Here is a 10,538-nt window from a genome sequence, read left to right as displayed (position 1 = left end):
AATGAGGAGCAGTCAGATAGGCTGACAGAGAAGGTGTGTCGCTGTGTCATTGGTTGATTGTGAATCAGCCGATGATTCAATTGACCTACCCAGACAATGACACCTACAGATAGTGAGTGAGCATACATGCATGGAGTTAATGGCAGTGTGAGAAAGAAAACTTACAGCCTGAGCATGAAAAGTACTGTCTTCCTGACTGAACTTTTGCTAGAGCTTCTTTAGTGCCCCACAAATGGTGTTGTCATGTTACGTAAAGTTATGTATGTTAGGTTTTGAAAAAAGGAATATGTTGATGACATACCTTAAAATAATTCAAAGTTCACTTGGTTTCACACAGAATATAAACACCGGCCTCCTGGGGGGAAGTCCTGTGTTGTTTGACCCATTCACCACCCCAACCTACCTACTAACATGGACTTTAGCTCTTTGTACTACTTCCTTCCTCACTCCTGTCAGCACATAGGTCACGTGATCACTGCCTTCCTGATTACGTGGGTTATATACGAATTCTGGTGCACAACTTTTCATAAGTACGAACAGTTCTTGAGGACAGCCTGCTCTTTTCAGTAGATGCACATCAGTTAGCTCAGTGGTGCTGGGTGGGCTAGCAATAGATGCATGCTTCTTTCTGCGCTATGATATAGTTGGTGGGTGTAGTTCAGTAGAAAGAAAATAGTTCTTACATGAAACTGCTGACAACAATGTATATGGATTATCTTGAGTAATGGGGTCATGATTTCTGGAAAGAGACATTGCTGACATTGAGTTTTTCAAATGTATTTTTTGCCACTTTGAGTACCACAAGCTGAGTGCCATCTAGTTCCATTATATTCAAGTGAAGGCAGACATCTCTACAGCCGCTATCTTCAACACTCAGCAACTCACACCAAAACAGCCTAGACTGATAAAAAGCACTATGGGTAAGAGGGAAAATATGTGTTTTTGATTTTGATTTTGGGGGTGAACTGTCTGTTTAAAGTAACAGTTTTTAGTCATAAAATGGGGTTCAGCTTTTCAACATCTTCACCCATCCACTTGTACTTTTACATTCAGGGTCAAAGGGTGCTGCAGCTCCTTACTCTCTGGTCAGAGGGCACACTTAAGAGGTCAGCAGTCTTGAGGGTCAGACAAGATCAAGAGCTGAACTCAACGCAGACACAGCAGAGGCTTAGAGCAGAACCAAGGACTTCTCTGCTGTACAGTATTGTGACAGTGCTTGCCATTGAGTATTTGCAAGACATCTAATAAATGGAGGTTCTGTTCCTTGGAGCTTTAATAAGTCTAAATGCAACAACTGCCTCTCTAATTTCACAAGTTTCATGATGACTTATCTTCTTTCAGGGGAAGTATCCTTGCCCTTCTATCTGTGCTAAGATTCAAAGTTCTCTGAAAAGATGCCATTTAAGAAAGAACAGCTTACCGCTAGTATTGAGCATCTGTGCTGTCTTTCAGTAACGCATACACATGCAGGTAATCCTTTACCTATGAGCTTCTTGTAATTTCTCACAACTAGTTTCTCCAAAGAGTGTCTTGTTCAAATCCAGTGCAGAGATTTTCCCCATCTTTTGTCTTTGTCTCAACCCACTTTCTCATAAGATCCAAACAACAAGCAACAATCCAACAAGCAACAATATCTGCTTGACATTTTCTCACGTTATGGTTCAAACTCACTGTGATTTGTGCGTTGGCATGATTTTTCTCTACAGCTGAAACTCAGTCCTTGAGCAAAGTGTTGATAATGGGAAATTTTATTAGTTTAAATCTATTAGTGTAAGACCAGGTTTATATCCATCTGTGCAGGCTTTATTTTCCAATAATAACATTAGAAACGGGCGACTCTAAAACCTGTCAAAACATTGTAATGTAATATAACACTGTATATACTTGATATATATAATGGGCCATACCATTTAGCTTTTATTACCTTTGTGCTTTAAGTGTGGGTCTAATAATAGTAATGATACTAAAAGCTTGAAACAACAAGACGGACAGTTACTGTAATTCAGAACTGGACACTAAAGATATCAGAGGACTTAAGTCTTATGCAACCCTGTGGCTCTTTATATTCACCAATTTACAAAAGGAAAGACATTCTTAATGGTCCAGAGTGTGGGATTTAGGGGTAATAAAACATAATATGATCTTAAGTGTATAGCCACCTGAAAAATTACTAGGAGGCCACATGGAGATCAAAGTTTCTTTTGCAAGTGAGACTTAGCGAAGACAAGCACGATCAAACACATGATAGCAACATCAAATCACAACAGCAACAATATTTAGCAATATTTAGTCTAGAGTTTGTCGGTAAATTGGAGCACCTGCAGTTAGCAGCGGCCACTTCCTTAACTTAAAGCTAAAAATCATTTAAAGAGATAATGAGCTGTTTTTACCTGCAGGGGGTGTGGGTCCTCATCCACGCTTCTACAGTAGCCCAGAACGTACAAACCAAACTCTGGCTCTGGATAAGGCCATTCAAGTTTTTGCATCGGCCGCCATAGTTAGCAGCCGCTCCACGACGAGCCGAACAGCATTGGAAAAACACAGATTTTAAGCATGAAACTGCTTTATCTAGTGTTTTCACTGGTCGAATCATCAGGTCTGTTTGTTATAGAGAGGGAAAGACCTTTGAGGATAATTCGGCCTCTGGTAAAACACTCCTGGACATCTGGGTTTTAAGTTATCAGAGAAAAAAGGTGAGCATGCATTAGCTGACACTGGACCAGCTGCCCCTCTGTGATGTGCCAAACAGCATCGGAGAAACACTGATTTGTAATGTAAGACTCTTTTATTCAGTGTTTTTAACTGTTTTAATCAATGGGTTTGGTTGTTTTGGAGAAGAAGAGACCTCTGCAGATAATTCGGCTCTTGGTAAAAACCTCCTAAATGTCTGGATTTTAACTTATCAGAGAAAAAAGGTGAGTACATATTAAGCTATCAGAGGAAAAGGTGAGCATGCATTAGCAAGTGCCTGGCCAGCTGCCCCTCTGCGATGTGCAGAACGGCATAGGAGAAACACTAATAAGTAATTTAAGAATGCTTTATTCAGCGTTTATATCAGTTTTAATCACCTAGGTCATTTGTTTCGGAGAGGAGGATACCTGTGTGGATAGTTTGGCTCCTGGTAAAAACCTCCTGAACAATAATCGCTGAGGAAATCCTAACCAGAAGTTCACACTTGGCACAAGGAATACATTTCAGCTGGTTCCAATCTGCAGTCCTCACCACTAGATGCCACTAAATCCTACACACTGTCCTTTAAATCAGTTTTATTTGAGTTGGTAGCCAGTGAAGCCTATAATGTGAGCTTGCTCTAGGTTCTTTGTGAAGGTCTTAATGGGGCATTTTGAATGATCGGTAAAGTCCTTATACTTCTATTATGTTTTTGGTGGACAGACATAGCATGGAGCTTCAGTTTACAGAGTCTAAATCAATGCGCTTGCCAGTTAGGATTAATTTACAGGCTAAATACCATAGGATAAGCTGGTAAGAGCAATAATAGACCAGCATTCAGCCAGGATTTTGTTGAATGTACTCAGTTTAAGTGTTTTCAGCTGAATGTAAAACTCCACAGGGTCTGTTTCCAGGATGGTAAGCTGCCTCAGAATGTTGGCAGAGCTAGTTTTCATTCTGAAAAAACGTCTGGCTTTTCATTTGTAAGAAAGGCTGAGATTTATTCAATGCAGTGGGAATTTGAGGTGTTTTTTTTGTCTATCTGCGTGTCAATGCCAAGGCCAAGAATGAACTTCCTGGCTCAATATTTTGCTTTTGTTGTTATGCACAAGCACAAAAGAAAATTTGCACTTGAGCAAATCTTTTCACCGTCTTCTAGGGCAACCACAATGTACGGTAATTATTGTTAGCCTGGAAGCTGTGTCTATTAGTCTGCATCTCTGTTCAGACTTCACGGGTCAGCTGAAAGTCAACGGGTGATGTCACAGTTTTTCTACACTTTAATCGTATAGCCTTGAGCGACTGGTGAAAGTGTGAATGTGAGTCAGGCATGATGGCTCAGCATGAATTAAATACAAGGGTGGTCTTTCTTTGTCTGTGTGTCCACAGCATAAGAACTGTCTTTTTAATCCAAGAGGGGAATTCCTCCAGTGCAGCAGAGCTTTGGAAGCCCCTGGCTGTGCGGGTGGTTTCAGGTCTTGAACATTCAGATTCGGATCATTTTAGGTCATCGTGCTTGTCCGTGTGAGTGAGGTATTTGTGTGTAGGTGGGGGACAAGGGTGCTAAAAGTCTCTGAGTGAGTCGGACACACTTGAACTTTACAACATTACATTTTTTTGAGTCAAAGGTGCAACTTCAGAGAGGGCTTCTCTCCTCCTTTCTGCTGCTGATTGGAGCACAAAGCGCATTCCTCAGCTGTGAATCAGAGGACAAAGGTCACCGACTCAACTCCAAATTAGCACTGGACCCTCTTTGATTCAGGGGCCTTTCCCATGTTTGCACACATATACACAGACACATAATGCAGCACCGATCCCCTCAAAAGCGACCCCCCAGTTATTTAGGAATTCTCATCTAATCTATTCTAAACCATGCGCCCCCCCTTCTTACTGTTACGTCTGGGAATTTCCAAAGAAAGTTGAATCCACTGATTCTGCTGCACCTCCCTGTTGTTTTAAGAACATTTCGACCAAGAATGCAGAGGGCACTGGCTTCAGACACACTACACCGTGTAAAGATGATGCTTGCTTCCCTGTGCCACAGAGGTGTGTGCGTGCACCTGACTAAACGCCAAGAGGCTCTCCCGTGGCTTAAGTGGAAGAGTGTTAAGTCATAGCGCGATAATATTGTTTTTAGTTCATGTGTGCTCAGGTTCACAGCAACGTCTGTGGAAAATAAATAGTGGTTCGTCAGATTTCAAAGTGAGCGGATGACTCATGTGAAGGCTCAGAAAATATGGAGGTGATACTTTTGGTGGCATCTTAAGTCTTTCCAGGTTGGTTTTGTCTGGACGACACTGCGAGTGGTTATAGAAGACTGGTCTTCTAACAATCATATCTTAAATAAGACCAGGAAGAGTTCAGGTATTCAGATTATTTCCCAAATAAACCATGCCCAAAACACACTAATTACTTTACTTCTATGTCACTAATTGCTGCCACACCAGAGAAAAACAAAAAACAAACAAATAAGGATCAGTATCACGTAATAATGTAAAAGTTTATTGTTATGACAAAACATTTTCATGTTTTGACAAGACATTTTCATAGGCGTCATGGTGTGGCAGTGGTTCCTGGTTCGAACCCAGGGTGGAGGAGCCCTTCTGTGCGAGTTTACATGTTCTCCCCGTGTCAGCGTGGGTTTTCTCTGGGTACTCCAGCTTCCTCCCACAGTCCAAAGCCATGCAGGTTAATTGGTGACTCTAAACTGGCCGTAGGAGTGAATGAGAGCATATTGTGTGTTAGTCCTGTGATAGTCTGGCGACCTGTCCTGGATGTACCCTGCCTCCCACCCACTGTCAGCTTGGATAGGCTTAGGCAGTTAAAGTTTCTTGTTATAACATGATAAGATTTATATGTCATAATAATGTAAAGATATCTCAAAATGCACATCTTGTTATAACGATAAACTTTTCACATTAGAACGTGATTCTGATTTGTTTTTTGTTTTTGTTTGTTTTGTTTTTTTTGCATGGGTTTTCTCCAGGTGCTCCAGCTTCCTCCCACAGTCCAAAGACATGCAGGTTAAATCGTGACTGACTCTAAATTGGCCGTAGGTGTGAATGTGAGCGTAAGTCACTGTTTTTGTCTATGTGTCAGCGCTCTCGCCCACTGTCAGCTGGGATAGGCTTCAGCCCCCCAGTGTCCTCTTACAGGATAAGCGGTTACGGGAAACGAATGAATGAATGAATGTTTGTCTGTTTTTTCCTGGCATGGCAGCAATAAGCTTTTGTACTAACTGTTTTGTCTTTAACATTAATAGTCTTTATCAAACAGGATGTTCATTCATTCATTTTCTGTAACCGCTTATCCTGTTAGGGCTTGCAGGGAGGGCTGGAGCCTATCCCAGCTGACATTGGGTGAGAGGCGGGGTACACCCTGGACAGGTCACCAGACTATCACAGGGCTGACGCATAGAGACAGACAACCATTCACACTCACATTCACACCTATGGACAATTTAGAGTCACCAAGCATGTCTTTGTACTGTGGGAGGAAGCCAGAGTGCAAACTCAGACAAGGGTTCCCCCACCTCTGGGTTTGAACCTAGAACCCTGTTGCTGTGGGGCAACAATGCTAACCACTACACCACTGTGCTGCCTTAAACAGGGTGTATGCTGTACAATTCCAGTGAGTCATTATCTACAATCAAAGGTCATTGTCTCTCTTACATGTAAAATCATAGCAGAGGTCTTCAGATGACTCTTGGAGCTGATTATATCCAGATGAAGACCTCCAGCTGTGAAACTGAAAAAGTCTGTATATCTCAGAAGAATCACTGTGGGTGACATGAGAACATGTGTTGTTCCGTTATTTGTTGGTACTATATCTGCAATCCAACATCAGGGTTTATTTCTGGATTGAATTTGCAAAATGAGCTGCTCTGATTTACATTCATGGAGTAATACAAGTAAATTACATTTTAGGGTGAACTGTTCCTTTGATTCAACAAATCTTATTAAAGTTTGAATCTCTCCTCCCCTCCTCTTTTTCTTACACTTCATCCCATCTTATCAGTGTTGGTTCATAACATAACTGTGCTGCCATTTTGACACTGTTGATATTGACTTTATTTCAATAGACCAAATAATGCAGTGATTCTCAACCGTATTCATGTCAACGATCCCCAAATTCATACACACTGATGGACGTACCCCAAGTTGATAGGATTTGTTTCAGGGACCTCCATGTCCATCTCTTTAGGTTGTTAGATATGAGTGAGACCAGCACTCGGCAGTTTTCAACCACAGTTGAGGAGATAAATGTGGAGGAAGTGAAACCTTTGATTGGAACAGTCACTCATATGACCCTTGCTCACACCGGGCTCACTTCTATAGCAAATAAAATAGTGAAAAATAAACTACATCTCATTTTCACAAGACAAGATTTGGTGTCTGAGTGGAATATTAACGTGGCATAACTTTTGCTTAGATAAGATACAACAGTGGATACAGTCATAGGCCTCTTGCTGAGAGCACATTTTGACACTTCACAGAAAAAGCACAGGTGCAAATAATAAAATGAATGATGAATAAATTCCATTTAGCTGCCTCAGCTTCAAGGTCCTGGTATTGTGCATGCTCACTCACTGTCACACTGTCATGGCTAAGTGGGACACTTGAATAGAAAGGAGCCATCACTAATGTTATTAGTAACATCTGTGCTATGACTATGAAATCTCAGTGGTCAGAGCAGAAACTTCTGTTCAGTTGCTCCAGCCCCTAAACCAAAAGTCTGTAGAGTTTGTGTGTCAGTGTTAAGAGTCTGCACCCCGCTGGGTTGCATTTGAAGATCAATGCCTGTATGTCGCTGTGCAGCATTGCCACCTGCAGGTGTACATGTAGAAGTGTGGACAGCTTCAGATATATGACTCCTTTAATCAGCCAGAGATCATCAGTAAAGAATAATGATGTGGGATTCTTGCATACATGAAAGTTAAACATTACTTTTCTGTTATATTCAGCAAACATATTATCTAGTATATGAAAAAGCAGAAGAAGAGTAACGCATTTTTTTCATCCATCCATCTGCCACTGAATCATCATCTGTATGATAGACACAAACAAAAGCACATTTCAGATTTCTCTTTACTCTGCTGCTTCATACAACTCCACCAAACCCCTGAACTGTCAGACTCCTCAGTGTGGCAGCTGGCACCCTGACAAGCCCCATCTCAAACAAAGATAAGTGCTCTCTCAGCGAGACGTACCGCATCTGATAGAGTACAGTCACAATGTTGCCTCCTCAGACACATGAATTATAAGAGACTTTATTGAAAAGCGCCTGTCCCTCCTTGACCTTGTCACTGAATTCTCCCCCAACCATTAGTGTCAGTTACTGAAAATTACCCCGAGATGTACCGACCTCATGTCGGATGGGAACATAATTTTCACAAACAAACTGACACGTAAAATCACATGCATTTCAAATGCAGATGCAGAAGTTTGGCCTCTTTGCTTTGGTTAATTCCAGCGGGGTGACTGTAGCTGTAGAAATTACTGACCGTTTTGTGACATTATAATTATTACTATTTATTGACAGCTCTTACCATCCTCACTGTCACCTCTCTGGTCACAGTGTTCAATTATGTGCCATTAGGAGCCAAGAGTACAATCTGTATGAGAGATACTTTTTATTTTAACACTCACACATCACAGAAATACATCAGATTTGCAGCAGACAGAGGTCTAATATTTACATATGGATACTGGCTATTTGCAATTCATGTTTAATATGTTGAACATTTGCATATACCACCCACAACTACTCCTTATAATGTGTTAAACCCTGAATGTGTATGTATTTGCCATATACAGTTGACCAGCATTAGAAAGATATGTAATCTGTAGGGATATATGTTATTTGCTTTTGAAAAAGGTGGACAATAAAATGTTTTGCAAAGCACAGCCTGCATGATTTAAAGGTCCAGTGTGGAGGATTTAGAGGCATCTATCTGAGGCTGCAGAACTGAAACTTCTCCAGTGTGCCAAGCATGTAGGAGAACTACAGTCGCCGATGCAAAAACGCAGAAATGGGAATAGCCTATCTAGAGCTAGTATTTGATTTGTCCATTCTGGGCTACTGTAGCACAACATGGCAGACTCCACAGAAGAGGACCTGCCATGGATGTAAATAGAAAACTGAATGCAGGTTTGGAGGCAGGACCCTGTTCATTCCCTTGAAAGGTGCTTAGTGACGGACAAATCCAAAAACGTTCAACTGCCATGTATACAATTAACAAGATGATCAGTTCTGCTTCCGCACTTTGTGGCCAATTCAGCAAGCGCACCACACAGACTTTCACCTGCTGCGCCAACTACTTCCAGTTTAACACTCATCATAACATCAAAAGGGATAAAATAATAATAAACTTTATTAATATAGCACCTATAATTGAACAAAAAAAAATCATAAAATGTCACCAAAGTAAAAGGTAAAATAGAAAAGGGCCAAAACTAAAATCATGATTATAAACAAGAATTAAAATGAATAAGAAAGCAGTAAAATAGACAGCTCAGATATCATCAGGATATGCTTTCTGATAGAAGCTAATTTTTAGGAGAGACTTAAATGAAGACACTGACTCAGACAGCCTTATACCCTCCTAAATGATTTCATCTTGCAGCTCTTCTAGACTATTCAAATGTTATTGGACCAAATGGATCAAATCCCAACAGTGAAATGAGTCAATTTGCGGGGGTTGTTACACTCAAAAAACATGTATCCACTGATTTACCGACATCTCTTTCACAATCTAAGTCTATGGGAAAAAGTCTTTTTGGGCTCAATTGCATCACATGACAGACCTGGAAGTTTTTATTCCACTGTCTAATATAACATGTGCATAAAATATGCATGTTGTAGTGACTACCATTTCTGCCAATGTATGCTCCTAAATCCAACACAGCAGACCCACTGTGCAATCAACAATAGACGCTACAACATTTGAGTTTTGTACCAGATTTGTTCATTTACACAGGTTAAAATCAAGCAAATGGTATAATCTGAAATTAACAGTGGAAAAATATGTGCAAGGGGGAAGAAGCTGGGAAGGTCTTTTTTAATTACTTGTACCCAAGTAAGTGTAAACAATTTAATACTGTTAAATATGTTGTGAGATTTTAAAACACATACAAACACAAAACCATTAATTAGCCTAGATCTTAAGGTTTTCCAAAATATTCTCTGTATGAGAATAAGGACGATGTGGTTTTAACCAAACAAGAAAAACTTGTTCATACGTACCCCTGCATGCAGTGTTGGGAATGTCACTTTTAAAACTGAATAGGTTACAGATTACTAGTTACCCTGTTTAAAATCTAATAAGTAGCCTCTTTGTTAAAGAGTAAGATCCTTTTTGTTTAGCCAGAAACAGCCCCAAAATCTCTATTGCCAAGACTCCATTTTAATAAAGTCATTTTATTGTTTATAGAGCAGCATATTTTCACATCTAACTGGTTAGACTGAGGGTTTATTTCAACCACACCAGGGCTGGTGATCACTGGAACAATGAAAAGACAAACCAAAATGGTTTTGTGAGCTTTAATTTGTTTCTGTTGACTTTGAATGTGTTTTATGACCATAAAATTACTGTTTATTTTAAACTGAGTCAAATGGAGAAAGCTGGAGTTAAAATGGTTGTTTCTGGTTAAACAAAAATAATCTAACTGTTTAAGAAAAAAGGTCAATCTCTGTTTGGATCCTTTCCATAATGTTGTCATCAGTGTTGGGAGAGTTACTTTTGAAATGTAAACGGGTACAGATGACTTGTTATCCTGTCAAAAATGTAATAAGTAACGTAACTATTTTAAGTAGCTTACTTCATCAAAGTAATGTAACCTATTACATTTGATTACTTTTTGATTATT

This window comes from Epinephelus fuscoguttatus, linkage group LG20 (assembly GCF_011397635.1).
Source record: "Epinephelus fuscoguttatus linkage group LG20, E.fuscoguttatus.final_Chr_v1".
Taxonomy (NCBI): Eukaryota; Metazoa; Chordata; class Actinopteri; order Perciformes; family Serranidae; genus Epinephelus; species Epinephelus fuscoguttatus.
The sequence above is the reverse complement of the archived record's forward strand: the minus strand, read 5'-3'. Positions refer to the sequence as shown.